The sequence below is a fragment of the Falco naumanni genome, chromosome 5 (genome assembly GCF_017639655.2).
Source record: "Falco naumanni isolate bFalNau1 chromosome 5, bFalNau1.pat, whole genome shotgun sequence".
NCBI classification, from domain to species: Eukaryota; Metazoa; Chordata; class Aves; order Falconiformes; family Falconidae; genus Falco; species Falco naumanni.
Window position 1 is genome coordinate 20,271,037 of NC_054058.1, and position 21,776 is coordinate 20,292,812.

Below are 21,776 nucleotides of genomic sequence, written 5' to 3' on the forward strand. Positions count from 1 at the left end.
ATGACTGCATGGAAGAATACTAGTACTTAAAGGCTTCACTTTGTAGATACTATAACAGACAGCTTAACAGATATTTTAGTGCCTCTCTGTCTAATGCTGTATTTCCTAGTAAATGTATAAATATATCATTGTTAAATAAACATTCTTCTAACTTCTTGTAATTACACACAGCTGCAAAAACCTGTTTGCTCAAATGTCAGGAAGCAACACAGAACTTTTTGCCTTTTCAGACTTTCCCATATCCCTGGGCAATTTATCCTGAAGCTGGAGCTGGTGTGTGTGTATATATATATATCTTTCCCCGCCCCAGACCCCTCTTTTCTTTTTTTTTTTTTTCCCCAAATTTGAAATAGATTTCTTTTTTTAAGCTTTTATGGCATATTCAAAACAAATGATACTTATGTTTTGCCCTTTCATCAAAGATCTTTGACTAGACAAAGTTTTTCACAAAGATTTCAGTTAAAGCAAAGAGGTGTGGAGGTCAAGGCTGACAATCACAGGTGTCAGTTTCCCGTGATACCCCCAAGGTCATTATCTGCAGACAACTCCGCTGCATTTTGTCAATTTAAATCAATGTGCTGCCTGAAATACCTGAAAAGTATTGAGTTTCAAACAAAAATCAAACAACAAAAAAACCCACCCAAGTAGGATCATAAAACCACAGAGGCCATTTAGAATGAAAGATGGCCCTAAAATGAAAGCCTTGCTCCATATTCTTGTCTTCTGCTGAAATTCAGATCCAAATATGTTCACTCAAAAACTAGTGATGAGAGCCATACAAATATTTTAATACATATTAAAATATTGTAACACATAACTTCTTGCCTGGCTTCTTTACTTAGAATGAATGAAATCAAAATCCCAAGTACAAACTCTCCTTAAAATCTGGGATATTTTTTATTCACCTCCAGACTGAGTTTTTTCCCCCTTATTTGAATCCTATCCCAAAAAAGGAGTAAGACTTCTGTTTTCCAAGGAACCCAAGATTTAAACGTCCAAATGTCATTGATGGGGGGGCAGCGGGGGGAGCAACAAAGCAAAAATCATAACAAAAAAAATCCATTTCCATAAATTCATTTCAATATGCAACAACACATCATCAGTAGGGTAAAACTAACCTGTGTCATGACGGTCTAATCCCAGCTCACATTCCCTATTAGTGGGTGAACAATCCAACACTTGGTGAATTCTGCCTCACAATGATAGGAAGATAAATATGCTAAAAAGAAAATAAATTTTAAAAAAATTGCTCCTTATCTGTTCATTAAATAACACACTGTTGCAAAATTTTATTTCTTACTATTGTGCAGTATAGATGCCACTATTAAAAAGAGGTTCATTTTGTTAAATACTGATAATTTGTTTCTAAGCAGAAATTTTAAGAAAAATTCCAAAGATAAGGAGAAGCTCTCATCTATTTTATATGAGATGGTCTTTGGAGCAACATAACAGAACCATAGATGTTTTTATGTCTGGTTGAACTGCATAGTTGTAATCTCACTTGATCAGAGCACTGCTGTGAATTTTGTCTCACAAGATACTCACATTTTAACTACACAGTCCTGTGCTTGCCTATCCCTAAAGTCACATCTCCAATACAGAAATGCAGATCAGGGCTGGGAGTGCTGGGACTGAAGAAGGGGAAATGGAACGGGAGGAAAAGCATGTGGGACTGCTTAAGGCTCTAATCCTGGAGCACCCTCTTTCACTAGCTCCAAAAGTTCATGCAGAATACTCCCCATGCACAACCGAAGAGGAGATAGCTGACAAACTCCATGTGCAATGAAACCTTTGGAAAGCATCTCAAAAAAGGAAATCCTTCCATGAGCTGATTCTTGACCTCCATTTTCTCTTTAGAAAGATGAGCAATCACAGAAAGTAACTAACTAAAATTAATTGATTCATTCTCCTGGTGTAAATAATAAGCGATAAGAAAACTACAATTGTTCCCAGCAGCAGAAACACATTTTGATCACAGTTTTCTGTAATAGATAAGCCAGGCACTGGTTTTGCCCGATGCAAAGAGAACACAATGGCTGAAATAATCTTCAGCTTTTAACACCCACTAATATATTTTAACAAAATCTTTCCTTTCTTTGCCTTTTGTTTTCAAGAACAAACTAAACAGCACCTTTGTGCTAATATACAGATCATCAAATGGAAATTTAAATAGATGCAGGATGTTTTGAGTTGTATTCTAAAGCAGGGGGGAGCCAATATAATTGTTGGAAAATGAAATTGACATTCATTTTCCTGACACACATATAGGAGGGCAGACTGCAGTATTCTGCTCCTGCTGAAGAGCTGGGATTAGGGCCAGAGAGCTGCAATAGTCAGGTTGAGGGGACGTAAAGGCAAAATGATGCCACACTAGGGGAATACTGCCTGACTTCCATGATCTAGTGCAAACCAGGAACAATACTACTTCATTGCTATTATTTACCAGAAAAAGAATCTGGGCTTCTTTCCTCAGATGCTGGACGTTTGGATTTTCTCTCTGCTTATCGAAGCTCCAGGGACATAAGACCGCCTACAGCTAGTCAAGGTCCCGCTGTTTGCAATCTAGCAGTAACAGGATTTGAAGCTTAATGCGTCGAGGAATTTGCTGAAATATAGAGCATTTTAACAATGGAAGTCCAAGCTCTTTTCCTTCATTCATTATTTTCATTACAACCACTTTCTTGAACAAGTTGGAGAAATAGCTGTTTTCCCTGTTACAGTGTTTCAGTACAGAAAACACAAGAGCTGTGATGACTTTTTGTGGATATATGTGCCTGCTATTTCATCAAGGCAGGAAGAAAAACTACATCAAATATCTATTTTGTTCAGATACAGTTTGCCTCAGGAAAAAATTTATTGGGCAGAAGGTTCCTGCGGCTAACATGGCCTACAGTGTTTAGAAACTAACTTTTACATGCTTCCCTTAACTAGGGACTCCCAGAGGAAATTTTCTACCCTCACACTTTTTGCCATCTGCCTCGCAGTCACATGAGCAATGCATTCTTCCCATCAACCAAAATCCCTCTTTGCGCTCGTAGTCTTTATGAGGACCAGATGTTCTTGGGTCTCACTAGACCCAAGCCACACAGATACAGCTGGCAGTAATCTAATTAGGCATAAACAGGTCTCATGTCCCCTTAAACAGCCATTCATCTTATGACCAACTGGTATATTCAAACACCTTAAAGTTTTCAACTGGCTAGTTAACTTGTTTTAGCATCAAGAAGAAGGTAGTGTATACATACACATTTACATAAAGTTCCTCCCTTCTGTAAATGCTTGGCCTTTAGGATAGGTGTCAAGGCCACAAACATACACCACAGACTCAGAGACCTATGCTTTTCTCTGTTAAATCAATGGACAGGTACATCAGTTCCTCTAAATTTACCTTGGTGATCTAGGAGCTACATTACCTTGTTATAGTTTTATCTCAGCACTATTTCACTATGGATGCTACAAACATATGGACTTGCTTACAGAGGGATTACCTGTTGATTCAGTTTGAGTGGGAATTGTCTTTTTTTCCATTACTTTCTGCTTGTTTCCTTTCCTTTGAGGAGTCCTTTCATTCTGCAGGCACTGACACCGCTTCACAAACACACTTCTCTGCAGCCTGCACGATGCTCTTTCCAACTGCCACGTTTCTGACACGGAGCTGACATCATCTGAGCCGAAAGATGCAGGAACACTCCTTTGGTCAGGGCAGGAACAAGCTGCACATCATCCTCTGAGCATGCAGATGGTGATGGGCCATTGCTGTACATTCCAGTAGGCCTCCAGTAGGCCTGGACAAACACAGCTTTATGAACCAAACATAAGGAAATAAAAAAAACCCAAGTTGTTCTTTCAGAGCTCTGTGCTTCATACAGAGCAGCACACTAGGCGCTCGAGCAAGTGGCTGGATCAGAGATCTGATGTGCCTCATCACTGCTGCTACGTTTCTGGATGCCAACTGTGGCATTGAATTAGTTGGGCTAGTTTAGGATGACCTGGAGAGTGCACCCTTCCATGGTGCAGGACAGCGCTTGCCACTGGTTATTCCAACTTCCGTTTTTTTCAAAACTGACTTGACATTTACCCACTTCTGTTTGAAGAGGCCCCTGAACTCCTCCAGAAGCCTTAGCTACTGCAGACTGCAATCCTTCAGGTGCTGCAGGCTGTCATGAGAGCATAAAACACACACTTCAACCCTTTGACATTAAAGATTTCAAATTGAAATAATTTCTTTGAAGCACTGACTTTATTTGAAATGCTAATTATATCACTTCAGCTGCACTGAGCCTGTTAGAGACCCTTAGGGAGAAGCGGGTGCCTGGTTAACTCCCTATCACAAGGTGAGCTTGTTTCAAGAGTATGCCAATTGCCTAAGCTCCCAAGACCAGCTCTGGGAAACCCATCAGCAACCAGCTACGGGAGTGGTCCAGCCACATATCCTCCACTAACAATTAGATCAAGAGCCAAAGGAGCTGCTAAGAAATGTCTACATTATTCTAACCTTATGGTGTTCTGCTTGATTGGCATGCCACGGAAGATCAGAGCATGTGTTTCCCAAAATGACACAAAAACTTGCTTAAATTTCAGATCATCTGTGGACAGAGGGTGGCAGATAACTCATCTAGCACATCAGTCTAACCAGCTGAGTTCCGCTGACTGCAGAACTCAGGGTGTCCTGCCAGTCCATCCTGACTTCTCAACCTTTCGAACAAACTCAGCAAAACTCTTGGCACATGGCACAAACGACAGGTATCTCCCAATCAAACCATCTGTCAGCAGGTACAATCCTTTCTTTTCCTCTGAGGGACTGATCTTCCAAAGTTTTCTAATGTGCCTTACACCCTTATAAAGTGACCAGTACTCAGAAACCAGACCGGCTGTGGATTGAATATATCTTGCTTTTTTTGAAAATGACACACATCTTGGTTTCCTATTGCATCCCATCCCTCCTAGTCATTTATTCTGTTATTTTTACTCTTCTAGTAGTATTTATATTGCAAAAGTACAAAGAAAGGCATAAAGCAAAGCCTATTAAACCCACATCCAACAGGTGTAAACACCTGGATGAAATTTAAGGAACTGAAGAATTAGGACCGGAGTGTTCAATCCCTGAATAAAACAGGAACAAGAGCTGGCCAGATGATGTTCCAGCACTACATTTTTCCACTGGGAAATGGCTGTCACTGACATGTTCCACTGTAATGAATTTGTTCAGAGAGAGATCAGCTTGGAGGCTGACTCCTTCCTTACCTTGAATCCCCAGCCTTCCTGGCCACGTGACAGGGAGCTGAAAGCCTGGAAGCACCCACAGACCAGCCTGCAGCTCTTCCATAGGTTGGCTTCACCAGTACCACCTCTCAAAGTGGTCTGGGACCCCAGGCTTCGCTGCAAATCAGCCTAGGCTCTGCCAGGTTCTTGGCAGATGGCTATGGGCCTGGGAGTCCTCAAGACAGGAGCCTCTCTACATGTCTATCTCCTTTGCCTTTTTTCCCCAAAGATCGGAGGCTGGCTGCAAGTTGAACCCTTAAAAAAAAAAAAAAAAAAAAGGTAATCTTGGCTGCAATGCAAGTGCAGTTTCAAAGTTTCAAAACCTCTGAATTCTTATTGAAACAGAAAATTCCATGACTGATCAAGTCCAGCAGAGGAGAAAAACTCCAATTCCCTCGCTCTGTCACAGACATGGAGATGTCAAAATTTCAGTGGACTAGGACACGGAAAATACCCTTTCCTGTGGAAGCCTTGTACTAGGGAAAGTTCTTACCTGTTGGAACTCATATTTGAACCATGCCAGTAGGAAAGCTGAAAAGTCTGAGCACGGGGTCTAGGACAGGGGCAACTTGCTCACTCATGGCTGAGCTGTCATGCCAGTGACCTGTCTTTCAACCTACACAAATCCTCTCTAGCAGAGCAGTGTGAGTGTCGGTGCTGCTTGTCCTTTTAGGAAGATGTGATGTGAAAGCAGGACACACAAAAAAAACCCCAAAATCACCCTTCTGTAGCTGAGGCTGAGTGACCCTGAGCTTGAAAAAATGCTTATGAAGTAAGAAAGGCTTCTGTTGTGTTAATTCAAAGTTTTGCAGGTAATCTGAATTCCATTTCAAGGTTAGAGGAGCTGCATAAGTGATTCTCCTTTAAGAGAGATCGGAATAAACATCATTTAGAGAACTGAAGTATTTATGACTGGAAACAAGCCTGTTTGTTAATGGATAACTGATGAACTGAATCCTGTGGAAGGTCATGTTTTGAAGTGAGATACAAAAAAGCAGTAAAGCAGATTCAACAGCCCCAGGGAAAAAAAATAAACAAAAACAAACAAACAAACAAAAAACCCCCACCTTCCTAAAATATCAAAACAAAAAGAAAAAAAATAAAGAGATGGAAGTGGTTTAGGTCAGGGTTAGTGCTTGGCAAGGACAAGCGGAATACAGGAAAGTTTTTATGGCAGGTTTTCCTTTCTTGTTGAACTAATTAGGTTGTGTGATGGGCTATTATTCATTAGGTATGCCCACATCCCTAAATTCTAGCTGGCAAAGAATTCTTCCTTCTCTGTAACATGTGGAAAGTTGCATAAACATTGACTAATATGAATCTGATTTTGAAAGGGTGTCCTGGGTAACAAGAGGGTCTTGGACAAGGAAAAGTGCTTGCCTTGGATGGTGTTTGGGGAGAAGAAAACACGAGAAGAATCTGCTCAAGAGCCTCAAATACTCTTTCCTCTCCCTGCTGTTGACTTGGCTAAGAGACCATGAAGATTATGCTTTCCCTGCAAGACACAGAACAGATTACTCCATAAGAAATTGCACCAGCTGAGGACCTTGTGGAGAGAGATAAAACAAGAGAGGAGCAGAGCTGACATCTTAAAACCAAAAACCTAAATCTCTGGTTGAGTTGATTCTAGTCCTCCTAAGGGGGACCAAACAAAAAGACTTTCTAAAATCCCTCTGCAGTCATTGTTACCGCTCCAAACAGGAGTGGAAGAAAAACTGTGGCCCAATTCTGGATGTTACTGGAAAGAAACAGTGAAATGGACTCATCCTAACGTTACAGATGACAGATACATGCATTTTATTCTTTATTTTATTGTGGATTCATTTTCTGGCTTTACTAAATGCATTTTACCTTCCCTTGATAAAAATGGTTTTCTACCTGCATGCGCAAGAGGCCCCAGGGGGACACGCTTATTTAATTCAGGTTTCACAGGAGGGCTCAGCCTGATTTAGAACACACTTGATTGTGACCATTTTTGCTGTCACTAACCACCTGAAATCTTATAATTACAATGACAGACATCTGTCCAAATCAGATGCCATTTCCTTTTAGCAAGTTATGCTACCATCACAGGGACTAAACCTAAATCAAATAAAAACATCCCCACACAGTTCTGCATCAGTACAGACAAGACCAAACATCACCTTCCTGTGTCATCAGTGTAGATTGCTGTAGCAGGAAAGAGGACTGCTGCATGGCTTTTACGTCTTTCCCAGTCTTGCTAAACTTGCCTTCTCTCCAAATCCAAGGGAACTGTAATCTCAGATCATTCTTGCCTAGTAGGAGAAGAAATATTTTTGCAGCTAACCTACTAACAGGTTCTGTCTGGATTAGTTTCAATTTTTAGGATATTTTGGCATAAAGGCTTCTGTCTTACTCCCTGACACCCTGAGTCCAAAACAGGAAGACAAGGTGATGCAGGGCAGAGACTGTACGAGCGAATACGGGAGGCAGAAGTAGGGCTGACTCCCAGCTTACATCTCTGCTTGGAAATGTAGTATCATTTGTAATACTCAACTGAGCTGCTGTTGCTAACTCCATGTCTCTGTGCTATCTACTCCCTTGCCTAGTATGGAGTGGACATGGAAAAGGAGAAACAACCTTCTTTCAAATGCTGTATTACCAGAGACGGTTTTCAAATGGCATTCCCACCTGCCAGCTGGTCTTTGAGTCAAGATCTCTATGAAGGAAGAGAGCATGTCCTTGAAGAGGATATTTGTCCAGGGCATCAGCTGAAATCCTGACTATCCTGCCCTTAGACAGCCCTCTCCTAAGGTATCATCTCACAGGTCGGAAGCACTGACAGCCGGTGATGAATAAATCATACCCTATAATCTGTTTAATACAAGTCTTGCTCCTACCTCCTAATAAATGAAAACACTATGTTTCCTTTGATAAGAAATGCATGAAAGTGTGCCATTCATAAAAAGATTCAATTAAACATATGAAGCATATCCTGCTGTGACCCATGTTTCAGTAACAATGTGATCTTCTTCCTTGTGTGCCAGTGGGACTTGTTCAGGTCACTTTTGGGTCTGATTTTTGGGTTTTTTTTAAAAACACGCAAGTCACCTCATTGGGAAAACCTGGTCAAATCTTTAGGACTAATTCTACACATGCAAAATAATTCTCCAGTGCAAAAGTAGCAAATACAGCAATTTATTTAAATAGAGGCTGCCAAATCATGTTTTTTCTCCTTGAAGCAGAAAAAAAAAAAAAGTCCTTTTTCCTGTTCTTAATGGAAAATATAGTTTTGCTTCAGACCAATTAGATCAGAAGGAATAACTGGGAAATTGTTCACAAGAGAAAGATCCTCCTTTCCTAGGCTTTTCTCTTCTAAATAATTGTATTCAAGCAGGTCTGAACATAAAAAAAAAAAAAAAAAAAAAAAAAAAAAAAAAAAAAAAAAAAAAACACACCAAACCCTGAAACGTTATTAAAGAGTTTGTTTTCAGAAGTATTTTAAATGCCTTGCCATCTTTGATTTCAACAGTCTGAGACAGAAAAGCAAGCAAATGATGGAAACTGACTCACCACAACAAGGGAGTCCAATATCACTAACTAGAGAGAACCACAAACATACAACCTCGCTTTCAGATTGATCTCTTGCAGTTTGAAATCACAAAGTAGTTATTTCACTGTCACAGAAAAGCTTATCCTATGCAAATAGATTTCACTGAAAATACTCAAGGCAATTACTGAACATTTATCTTTCTAATAATTTTTCTGAAGAACATGACCATTTAATTAGGGGATTAGATTGAATTCTGGCTCACTGATGTCAATGAGAGTCTGCTACTCACTCCACTGCTGCCAGGGTTTAATCTTCAGATTTCAAAAGGACTGCCTATCTGCTTAAACGTATGCAAGTACTTAGGTATGTTGCTGCACTGGGTCATGAACCTCCAGTTTATTTACAAAGCTCTGCAGAACTTTATATGGGGGTAAAAAAGTATTGTAATTAATTTCAAGAAACAGGAAATAGCTTCCTGTTTAATTCCCCATTGAATGCTAGTGTCCCACTTTCAGTTGGACAGAAAAACTCTAAGTGATGTCTTTTTGGTTGATTCTTACCATTTCCGATCAGCTAAAGGATTTATCCCATTTCTGTGGAAGATGCCACAACCTTAACAGACTGACAGCTACTGCAACAGCAGAGCATGCCCAGGCAGAAAACCAAAAGGTCCTAACAAACTCTGGAGAAATGAAAATGCTGCAACACCTCTCCTCTGCAATTCAAACTGTCACGAGCAGCTCTGATTTACTCTGCTCTCCCATGACGGCTTCCCACAGAAAAAAGCTTAATGTCAGGTCACCGTTCTTATCTGCTCATCTCAAAGGAGCCTTTGGGTACTGTAGGCATATGTTTAAGCCGTCTCCCAAAGCTGCAGGATGAAAAATCACCTTGTCAGCAGCGATGACACACTAACACAATACAACTTTGTTCACATAAAGACAAAGCTCAGCTGTGCAGAAGACCAAGTTTTCCTGAAGGACAGCCATAAAATTCTCACAGAAGCTAAGACAAGTCTTGCCACATCCCAATCTGTATGCAAAGCACACTTTAACCTTGCCCTTTTCTCTTTCTACCGCAAGAATACAGCTGTGGATTGTTTTGAAACAGAACCCATACAAAATGGTACAAACAACAGCACGCAGATTTGTCCTCCAGGGGAAAAGCTGAGAGACTAAACCACACGTAAACAGACGTTAACGGCATTGCTTCTTACAGACTGCAACACGCTTAGAGGCTGACGGTTGCAGAAGCCATGGAGGCACACAGCACCCTGCTCCATGAGCAGGTTGTTCAGCCCACACTAAAATTGTTGACTTGGAGCCAGCACACATTGTTCGTAATGAGAATTTAATACTGAAAACGCTCAGAAGGTAACTGAGCGTTATTAAAAGAAGCCGTATCGCTTTTATACGTATGCAACTCCATTCCACACAGCAGCTGCCTCACATCAAAGATACATCCCAAAAGAAACGCTCAAGGATACCCGCAGTTAAACCTCGACCTGATTACATCACACAGGTGATCAGAGGAGCTGTGGGCAAGTCCCTCCCCGTCCTCTCTGTCAGAGCCCAGGCATTTGCTCACAGGGAGCTCAGGGACTGCTTGTACTGCCCAGGCTGGGACACAGCACAGTGCAGCTGCCAGGCTTCAGCGCAGCCGCTCATTTTACCATACTTCTTTGGCACGTTCCTTCAGCAAGCACCAAAGGCTTCTATGCTCACACTGCAAGTTCAGCACAAATAAACTGTTTTCCTCAAGTGTGGTTTATGATTAAAGCAGAACAGGGACTTGATACCTGTGGGCATGTGATTATTTCATATTCCTCCACAAATGTAAACATTTACAAAACTAAAGCATAGCTGTTATGAAATATCTGTTAGCATAAGTCTAGGTACTACTAGTGCTAAAACATACAATAAAAAAGGATCAATTTCTAATGAAACTAGAACAACGCTTCTGGAAAATATGTCATATTATTAAAAATATATCAAACAGTTTTTAAACTGTGTAGCAAAAGTCACTGAAGTACCATTTCAGTCCACGTAGCCTAAAAAAATAACAACAGAAGGTGAATGATAATTTGGTCACAATAATCCTTTATAATGCCTTATTTTTGACACTGGGTGTAAGCAAATCTCAGCATTATCTCCTAAGTTTCGTTCAACGATGCTGTGAATTAAATGAAAAGCGTACTACAAAAGGCTAAGGCAAGGACTTATTGCACAACTCAGTTGAACTAAGACACATGAGAAATGCTCGCTGGAGTTTATTTTTAAAAATGAGCATTTATAAACATAATGTGCCAGGTCTTGGGAAATATATAGTTTATTGCCCTCAGAGTTCTGGGAGAACCTGCTGGAGGCAGACTGCATTCCCCAGCATCAGTCCATGGCTAAGAGTCTCCAAGAACATGATACCAAAGAAATTACCTGCTGCTAGTGGGAGCTTAGCGGAGCACTACACATGCTGAGCCGGTTAAGGACTGCTCCCAGCAGAAGAACATGTGCTATCACAGGGACACCCCTGGTGCACGGTGGGGGTCTTGAAACAGAGGGAGATACAGTTTGCATGAGACTGGAAAGCCAGCCTGAGAGACTGTCGAGCCTGCACAGGCGGTTATAACACCACAGTTAAAAACTGTGAAATTTGCTTTAAGAAATTTCTCTTTCCAAAACCGATTTGTTTACATTTACAGTTTTACAGAACAGGAGAAATAGTTGAGTTTATTTTTCTTTGGTTCTCTGGTAAGCTAACATCCTCACTGAGCTATATGAACACAAGCATTCAGTATCTAGGGCCTTTTTGATCATCTTTTTGAAACACTGGCACACACCATCAGCCAGTTACAGCTATGTATGTGTAATCGCCGCTCTGCTCTTCACTATTCAGTATTTTAAGGACATCTACAGCATTAATCCTATTTCATATTTTATTAAACTATCATTCTCTTCCACCAAAAAAATGTTATGTTGATCTCCTAAACCCCCTCTGGCTTCAGCTGTAATTCTCTTCCACCATGGATTTAGTCTGCTGCTCATCACAACAGCACCATGTACACCTGCTTTAATAAAAATAGGAATGAATTAGTCTTTAGCTAGCAATTGTACCAAAGGGCAAGGTAATGAATAGCTAAATAGACATGAGTATATAACCATTTATGTAAAATGAAGAGTGTGGGCTACCTGCTTGAAATTCTTATTAAACATTTACTTGTTTTATCATAGCATCAACAGAACAAAACAGAATAGTCAACTATGCTTTTGTAAGAATGATTTCTACAACAGGCTTAATGCAGTCCCTTAGCATTTCAAAAGAAAGCCACAATTCAAGTTTCAGAAACAAGCAATTGCATTTGACTTCCTTGGGTGTCCAGACGATGGGTATTAGTCCTGCAGTCTGAGACATGGCAGTCCTTGGTCACATACACAGTACTGTCAGTGCAGCACTTTGAACACAATAGTAGGCACAGCCTTCCCCCAACACACACACTGGTGCCAGATGAGGCAGGCTGAATAAAGAGCTTATTACTCTACCTGCCATGCACACTGCTCTCTTTTAAACTCAAAGACACTACCTCTAATTCAGGAAATATACCTTTGCCTTACTCTTCTATCCTGCCTCACATTGCCATGACTGTTGCTGTCAGAGACATGACACAGTACTAGATGGATCTGGCCCAGTTATGTCATTCTTAATCAACATGAAGTTTCATTGGTAAACTCATAATGCAGAAGAAACCTCGAGCTTTACAGAACACATAGACTAATTTTCTATATAATCATTAGCATGACTCAACAGCAGCTCTTATCGGGTAACTAGGAGTCTGCATCTCTTTTCGGAAGCTTAGTCTCTAGGACCTCTACTGGTAAATCAATTGTCAATTCAGATTTTTTACTCTTGTATTGGGATTTTTAATGAGTCACATGTTGTCTGTCCTCCCAGTGCTGACATGAAAGCAAAAGGTCAACATAAACTCTGCATCATGAATTCTGGTTAATTAAGATATGACATGCCTCACTATTCCTAGTCAAGAGTCAAACATAACTGGGAAGATCAAATTTTAGTGATCAGGAAAGAACAGCATAATTTCAGAACGCTGCATTAGACAGAGGGCAGCAAACAAAAGCAGAAATAATATCCCTTAAACATCCAAGGTGCTTATCCCCAGAAAGAAGAGCTGTGAACTTGCATTTATATTCCAAATATCACAGCAGCAGGTGATGTGAGGCTTCAAAAATATATTTGTATTGGATTAGAAATAGGAAGCCAGGGTGAGAAGCTGCCACTGCCTGTGACTGAACGAAGATACCAAGGGATGAGTAACTCCATGAAAAGCACACCTTGAAGCTGTTAGGTCTCCAGGTTAGGAAGGATAGGATGGAAAAACTCTGGCAAAAGTTTGCTAGCACCGATCAGCCTGATATTGAACTACAAGCCTATCTCTCCAGCTTTGTCTCAGAATCCAAAGCAGCAGTTCACTGAACTCAGTGGATTTTAAACCCCTTAACTTTAATAGCAAGAATATACCTGTGATACCTTCAGAAAGAAAATTTAGTGTTTAGATAACTACCTGGTTGTCGAGCTAGAACAGAATTACAATTGCATTTGATTCATTTTTCACCAAACATTTCTGTCCTTTCAGCTAAAACTTGACCTTAAGTCATGCTAGCTACCTCTTCTGTGTTATTAAGCCTTCTCAGCATTGTGGGAACAAGCTGAATTGGGCATCTGGTCTTCACAGAAATACTGACCGCAGCAACAAGAAAAACTACGCACACACACTAGCATATTGAAAGACCTGAGACCCATCCAGGTCTATAAAGGCAACAAAGTGAGGAGTGTTTCCTGCAAGATTCACATGAAAATTATTATTGCATGGTGGTGAGTTTTAGAAATAATTGTTACATGGCAGGCACATAAGAATACAAATTACTTACATACACGTTTCATGAACAAACCAAGAAATACCATGCCTGCTTTCTGTGAGATCAGAAAATTTGAGGTAATCCTCCTAATCCAGTCAAAGGCTGTTCTGCTCCTTAACCGTACCATGGTATGCATTGATAGTTTGTTCATACCTTGAATAATACATGTTCTTCTGGTCCCGTCACCTAAAAAGAATACATTAGAACTTGGAACAAGAGCATCGACGCTTGACAAAGTATAGAATGGCTTCTCTATATGGAAGAGGACTTTTCAGCATGGGAAAGATGACATGGGGAGATATGGCTGAAGTCTATGAAATCTTGAATGACAAATAAAGCAGAGATAGGGATTGATTGTTCTCTGTTTCTTCCAAGGTGAAGTAGGGTCTATATTATGAAGCTGCCATGAGACTGGTACAAAACACATTTAAGGAGGGTGGTTCTCAATGCAGTGGATAGAGTGGAGCTGTGGAACCCCTCACCACTGTGCACACAGGTTCAAAAGCGAACAGGTGCTTGTAAAGATGCATTGTAGATCGCAGAGCAGACTAGGCATAAACATGCTCAGGAAATTGTGAGGTGAGTGTAGTCAGCCTGAAAAGTACTAGGGAGGAAACAGCACATATGTTTGACTTGTTCTGTCTTCCCCAGGCATCTGTCTGTGTATGTCCACTCCCTAGAGATAAAGTTCTGGGCTTTGTGAACAATTACTATTAACAGTTATGAATGTTCTTATGTCCTAGCAGGCTTGGAACATTGCTCTGAGTTCTGCTTGTCTTGTTGAATCATCTAAATTTTTCTCTGTAGGTGTATAGAACATTTTCTTATGAACCTAAAGAACACAGAAAAATTTCAAGATCTGACTTGTCTTTCTCTGAAATCGCTCTGTACTTCAGATCTCTCAAAGTGTATATAACAGGCCTTTGTGAACACAGTGTGACTTTTCTGTGCAGAAATGGCTGCTCTGCATATTCTGAAGATTATTGTGACACTTAAATATTTGAGTTGAAAGATCTATGTAAAGATAGAGAAGGTGTAATTTTAAAAAGTCTACTTAAATGACTACCATTGTCCAACACTGTTTAGATAATTTAAAAACCTGAATTAAAAAAAATTGCTGTGTAAATCCATATTTAGGTACATACTACATATTTGCTAGCAATGTTAAGTAACTGCTCAGTTAACTTTTAGCAATAAAAACTCAATAGAAAAGTATCTAAAATACAGGCTATAAACCCAGTCTTCCTTTCTCATTCTTCAATTCAGCTGCTATTTTATTTTCTGATTATCCAGACCTGTCAGATATTCTTTCTATTCCATATCATACCCGTGTACTTATTTTATATGGACATTTAAACATTTTTCTCTCTTGCACTTAGTCAATAAGAATTAAACATAATTGTACAAAAAATTAAAAAGATTTAATCAAACACAAGAGGCCAATAAAATCCTCCTTTTAATTTGTCTCTTTGGTTCTCAGCAATTTCATCTTCTAAAACTATTTTTTAATTCATCTAGCTAAAAGCACGGGGTTTCCCATTCGTGTATATGTGTGAACCCACACATACATGTATAACAATTACAAAAAAATCCTATTATCAGAATTAAGCTGAAAAAATATTTCAGAAACCCGCAGATTCTTCTGCAAATAATTGTGGTCTCTAAATGAAAGCTTCTTTTTTCACCCATATGTAGGTGTTAGTGGTTTCCATGACAACTTTCTGACAGTTTTCCACTATTTCCAGTAGGTTTTTGAATTATAGCTTATATATGTTATTAAAGATTAGCTTTAGTTTTTGCAGAACCCTAAAGCCTTCTTGACAAAGCCGTTATGCCAATAATGTTGGAGAAGTGTTTAGAGTCAATTTTGATGCAAATGTCACATCTCTTTGGATAAAACTGTAAAAAAAAAGAAATAGCAATGACTACTTACATTTGTTATCTCGCAGCCTCAGTAGCCTATTCAAAACATAGCATGCTATCATTCAAGCATATCAAGGGGAGAAATAATTTGGAGACAATCATACAAGACAGATAGATCTCTGACAGCAATCTAAGCCATGGCAATCAAAACTAAAACTGCTCCATTTTCTCTGCTTTGTAGTCAAAAGCCCATAAATCCTTCAACTTTCACTGGGTCTCCCCTCCAACCATAAAATCAGCTTTGATTCTCTCAGGCTTCTAATGGGTTGGCTCAGGGAAGGAGCTCAACTTTCAAATCAAAGGAGAAAAAACTGTTATGCAAAAAAGAGCTTCTGTAAAAATAATGGAGCATTCAACATGGCAAATTATGAAACTTCATTCATTATATGACAAGACATTTTTCTTTCATGCAGAAGGTGGCTGGAAGAGATTTGTTGCCATGGCACAAAGCTTGCAAATGTGGTGACTGAGGAAAGAGTTCTGCCATGGCAGAAAAGGCGAGATATTCAAGAAAGAAAAGTGCAACCCAACCATCGAAATTCTCAAGAGAAGCCTAACCTTAATCCTGCTTGGTTGTATCTCTTGTCATGACAAGGGTGTTAAAACAGACACATTATTCCACAGTGGGATATCCCAGAAAATTAAGCCATACGAGGTTGGGGTTGAAAGGTTGTAGTGTTTGGTTTGTTGTGGCTTGTTTTTTTGGGGTTGATTTGTTTTGGTTTGTTTTTTGGGGGGTGTGGGGGTGGGTTTTTTGGGGGGATTTTTTTGGTTTTGTTTTTTCTTTTTCTTTAGGTGGAACATTTGACATCATGCGTAATTCAGATTGGCTTGAATAAAAACATGACCTTGTAAAGCATCTACAATTGGCAAGCAGGCTGGGTGAGCATTCAGGCAGCACAGATGGGTGCCTGAAAAGGAAGAATACAATCGTCCGTGACTGCACATGTATAAATCCTGTGAAGATGGAAAAAAAGGATGCTGGCAATTTTATATTTTTCTTAGAACAGGGAAAACCTTGTACTGACCCCAAGCAATAGGAACAGTAACATTCAGTGATCCCAACCTGAAAGGGAAAAATACTTTCTCTTACATTTGGTGCTAGACTTCTCTCAGGAAGCATCTGGACACAAGAATTGGAGGGAGGAATGAAAGCACATTTGGGAAAGCCTCAGATTGTGCCCAACTGTGCACATCTGTGACTATGCACAAAGTTATGCAGTGCCTCATATAGCTAAACCTCTTTTTGAAACTGAACATGAAGATCAAGCAATACAAAGCCAGATCAAAGAAAAGTGGAGAATTTCAAATTTCCTAAAACCTGAAAAAACAAGTTTCAAAACCCTTCTAATGCCACCCACTGCCGTGGGGCAATCCTATTCGGCTGGTGTGCATCTGATCCTGTGCACAATTAGAGGTACACCGTTACTACAAGAGCTCTTGTCACACAAGAATGGACAGGACAACAGCTCCTCCAGTCAGAAGCATCCAAAAAGGTCTTAAGGGTGTTCAGAGTGTGTTTTAACACTATTCAGTACTTTAAGTCCTGTACACTGAGACCTGAAGTCAGCATTGGCTGACTAAGCCAGTGTCTTAATACAACAAAGCTAATTACGTCAGTTCTTAGAGTGAAGGTCTGAGAAGGGGTTTTATTACCTGGCTGGAGTTGCAATTAAGCCGTTTGCAGGAAAAGTCCCTAACTTTGAGTGCAGTACCACAAGGATGCTTTTCAGTGCTTGCAGGAGTCTCCCCATTCAGTCAGAAGACAGAACACAACTGTAGCAGCTCCGAGGATCTTTCCTGTTGCCTTTGCCGTAGATGTTTTTCCATCTTTGTCAGATAGGCTATCCATTATGTTCTGTCTCTTATGTTGCTTCCAGTGCCCTTGAGTCCAAGCCAAGTGTTGCATGCTTCTTTTCAAAACCTCAGAACATCTCTGTGCTGTTATTTACATTTGGAAGATGAAGCAGAGACCAAGCTACTAATTTTCAGTGTCTACAAAGTGAGTCAGACCATTTGACTTTACAAGTCAAGGTAATTATTCTGTTTAAGCGGAAAGAACTCCACGACCTATCCTTGAGCATGACAAGGGGGAAGGAAATCAAACTGAAGTCACTGACTGAACCATCATTTCTCCTTACAATCTAACTACAAGTGCAAAAAACAGGCAGATGGTGATAGATTGCATCATTTGACTCTCTTCCTCTCTTAAGTGAGTCTGTTTATAGGTGAGCACTGCAGTGAGGTTCTGTGGCTTCCTCTGGATGTCACCAAATTCTGCTCCTTCCCACTTGGGGAAAATCACTGTCCAGAGAACAGCAACAAAAGATAACCCTCATCTTCCGCGGAACTTCCTCTCAGTAAGATCCTGGCTATGAATATTTAAAATATTTCTGAAGCAAAGACAAAGTTGCTCTTATAATCCATTGCTGATTTTTGTATCATTATACTGATCTTAAATGCCATGCAGTGAACTACTAGTTGGGTATTGAGTTTCCCTCTGTACTGTACACATCATGGGAATTCTGTTCCTTTCTGTAAAAGTGATTTCTTTTAAAAGTCTGTTTCAGCTCATCCAACATGACACATATATTGCTTTATATGAGGTACTCAAAGAAGGCAAGTTGTCTTGAGGTGGACATCCAAGTGATTAAAGACAGTTGAAGCGGCAGGCAATAATTCTGTTAGGATAACGCTAGGAAAGGATGCTACTCAACTGGCTTTTCACATGGATAGCAACTCTCTTGTCTCATTATTCTCCCCATTCCCACCTATGGATGGGCCCGTAGTAGGAGACAGACTTCAGTTTGTAAGAATTTTTTGTGTTCTCCACTGTATAGAAGGTCTATGCCAAGGTGTCATCTCTTGGCTCCTCTATCTATTCATACTGATAAAACTATAAAACATCACTCTTATAAGCACCTCTCTTTTTTACAAGTATTCAAAAGAGAGGTTAAAAAAAGAAAACCATCAAGTCTTCCCCGACCTGTCTCTTGGGAAAGAGACTGACCTCCCAAGAAGGCAAGGAATCAACTTCCAGCACCTCGAAACATAGCTCCTCCGCCAAGGCTGCAGAACTGTTAAAAGGACAGAAAGCTCTAGAACACTAAGCACATTGTTTTCATACAGACAGTAAACCTGAACAACAAAGTGGTGCTGCAGATGAACTTGTCTGGGTACTTGTAAACCAAAGCAAGAGACTGTGCTCTACCCCTTGGGAAGCACTTCGCAACTCCTGCTGAGCAGCTTTTGAGGAACTCTCTGGCAAAAACAGGCAGTAAAGAAACATCTGTAATATATGAAAAGAAAATAATCTATGTAGTCACTACCACAATACAGTAATAAAATTAAAGTAAATTAGTTTTACAACAATTCCTGTATTCATGCTCAATCATATTGTCCAAAATTGTTTTCTGGGCCTTCACTGCTTACTAAAACTAAACTTGAGATAGTATCAGTTCTGTTATTTTTTGTTGGATCAGCAACATTCTGTCTCTAATGTGGGAAGTTGAACTTTCACACACAATTCCTAGTCGTTGCTTTGTTTCTAACAGCAGAAAGACATCTATATTCCCTTTTAAAGTTAGCCCAAATGGTCTAGAGCAGAGTTGCCCAGCTGAGGTTTCTTTAGCATTCTCCTAACTGATTCTTCATTTTCCTTTTGCAGAACATTTTATTACTAACACCTGGTGCAAAACCATGTACCTTAACTGAAAATTAAATATCCTTCACATCGGTTCCAGTCAAGACTGTTGCTATACATTGTTTATACTGTCCCTATGATGCCCATTTCACTTCCCCTACTGCTAGAATAAAATTCTCTGGTTGGTTACTTGGCCCCTGATGCTAGCGTTCAGTCATTGGCACCACTTCACACCAGCTGCAACCACACCAGAGAGGACTGTGACGGCCAGTCAGCAAACACTTCCTCCTGCCTGACCAGTATAGGAAGAGCCCATTCCAGAGCATGTGTAATCTGGTTTAGTGAAGTTATAGAAAAGTTAATTACTACACCTTTTTCATGAGGAGGAAAAAAAAAAGTTACATCTTTTCAAAAAAGGAGACTGATTAAACTGGTTTCTTCCGTATCTTCATTAGTCAGATCAGAACAAACAGTCCCAATTCTTCCAATGACAGCAAGTGCTGCCATGGTGCTTTCATACCATCATGGCAGTAAAATAAATGTTTTATTTTATGTATATTATTTATATTTATACATAAATAAATGTTGTACTTAATGTTGTACACTGTCTCAACTGGGCTCCTCAAACAGATTATATCTACCTATCCAAAAAATTTGCACCTTTTATTACAAGAACTATCCAGACGAAGGGTCACCTTGTAGACTGGGAACAGAAGACAACTGATCTACAATTTCCAACAGTCTCTTTCAGCAGTGTTTTTGAATCAAATTATTTGGCACACAGACAAAGCTTTTCACTCTTTCCAGAAAAATAATTTTTTCACTAGATTTTCTGTAAAAGACAATTATTTTCTATTTTTAAAAAATATGGATTTTCAGGTTGGTTTGTTCCACAGATGCTCAGCTGAAATCCATGCACTACTGGTAGTAAAATGGATTAGGAATTTTAAAGGCAGGAGGAACGTTCTGTAGGTATGCTATTCTCAGTCCCAGCTAAACCTAGGTTAATAGTGTGCTTATAACTAACGTAGTCCCCCCTGTACCTGAGTTTAAGGATCCAGCTACTTATCTACACAAAGTTGCTATCAGGATGGACATTCATGGTTTCAGGTGTTTGGTATTACAAACCTGAGATCACTGTAAGGATGAACACTACAGTAAGAGATCTCACACATTAAAAGTAAGGCTACAAGAGTTTTTTGTGTAGTAGTTTTGGGGTTTTCTTGTTTCGAGGGGAGTTGTTTTTGGGGGTTTTAATAGCTCATCCATATATAGCAATTTATCAAGATATTTCAGAAGTGCTATTTTCAGCATTGGCTAACAGATTCCACAGAGGTATTTGAGCCTTAAGTTTCATGTTATAATGTAAAACATTAGAAATGCTTACTTTCTTTTTTTCAACAAAACCACTTGATTTGATAAATATGGACCAAATACCTTAGTGTCCCAAAACACAAACTAAGCCTGAACATGTACGTATGCAATTCTTGCATACATTAAAGGCAACCAACTTGAATAATAAAAAAATAGCTTTTGTTGTGGTATGCTACCTTTTTGCAGAACTGTGCTTTAAGTTCATACAGAGGAAGTATTTTCCCTACCTAGGTTTCCTGTGATTTCACAAGCTTCCTGTAGATGTATATTAAAGTTTGCTGAATTAACATATGGAATGTCTCAGACCATATTACCACATATTCTAAATATAATCAGTAATTACATATGATATCATCTGAAACTAATTCCGTCCCCTTCACAGCAAGCCTACATTTTAAGCTCACATCATACTGGCCATGTGCATTCCAATCTGTCTGTATCTCCTGCCTCCTTCTTCAAAGGCGTACAGGTGCCTCAGCGTCACCTTCCTTGCTGCCCCTCCTGCACGGGGCACACTGCCCAAGTCCACCATGTCCATCTGCCAAGCTGCCCTCTCTGTCAATGTTTGCTTTCCATGCTGCCTGTAGGAACAAGGACAGTTAAAATACAGTGTCAAATCAACAAGAGATACATACACCTCCCTGAGCTGAGCGTATGATCTTCCTTCTACCTTCCTGTCTGTAGTAAACAGTTCTGTGTTCTCATATTATTTCACATCAGAGACTAGGATTTTTTGAACCAGAATCCACAGACTGAATACTTGGCTTACCTTCTAACCACATGCACAGATTACCCAACACAAAACCACCTTAATGATTGTGACACCATTGTTAGTTATTTCCTTTTGTTACTAATTCTGCTGGTATTAATGGCAGTTGATGAGTACTTGACACTTCTAAAAAACAATCTTCCTTAGTAAGTAAATAAACATTGAGTGAGGAGCCTATCTTTAGAGACTCATCTATTGTAAACCTTGGACTTCCACTGGATGCTTTTTCTTTTCAAGCTAAATTAACTGCAAATATTATCCCACTGTTAATATCGACACCACTGAACGCCAACATCCATTGACAAGCTGTGTTTGGATCATCTCCCCACCCCCCATCAAATATGCCAGTGCTTTAAAAACATC

General features: G+C 39.8%; 1 long non-coding RNA gene across 1 annotated transcript; it reads left to right on the plus strand.

Annotated features, from left to right (window-relative positions):
* Positions 1-1,084: 1,084 nt before the first annotated feature.
* On the plus strand, positions 1,085-19,488 carry LOC121089686. The gene is made up of 3 exons (XR_005828315.1): positions 1,085-1,120; positions 14,137-14,140; positions 19,478-19,488. It is a non-coding gene; the product is annotated as an uncharacterized LOC121089686 (long non-coding RNA).
* The last annotated feature ends 2,288 nt before the right edge of the window (positions 19,489-21,776 follow it).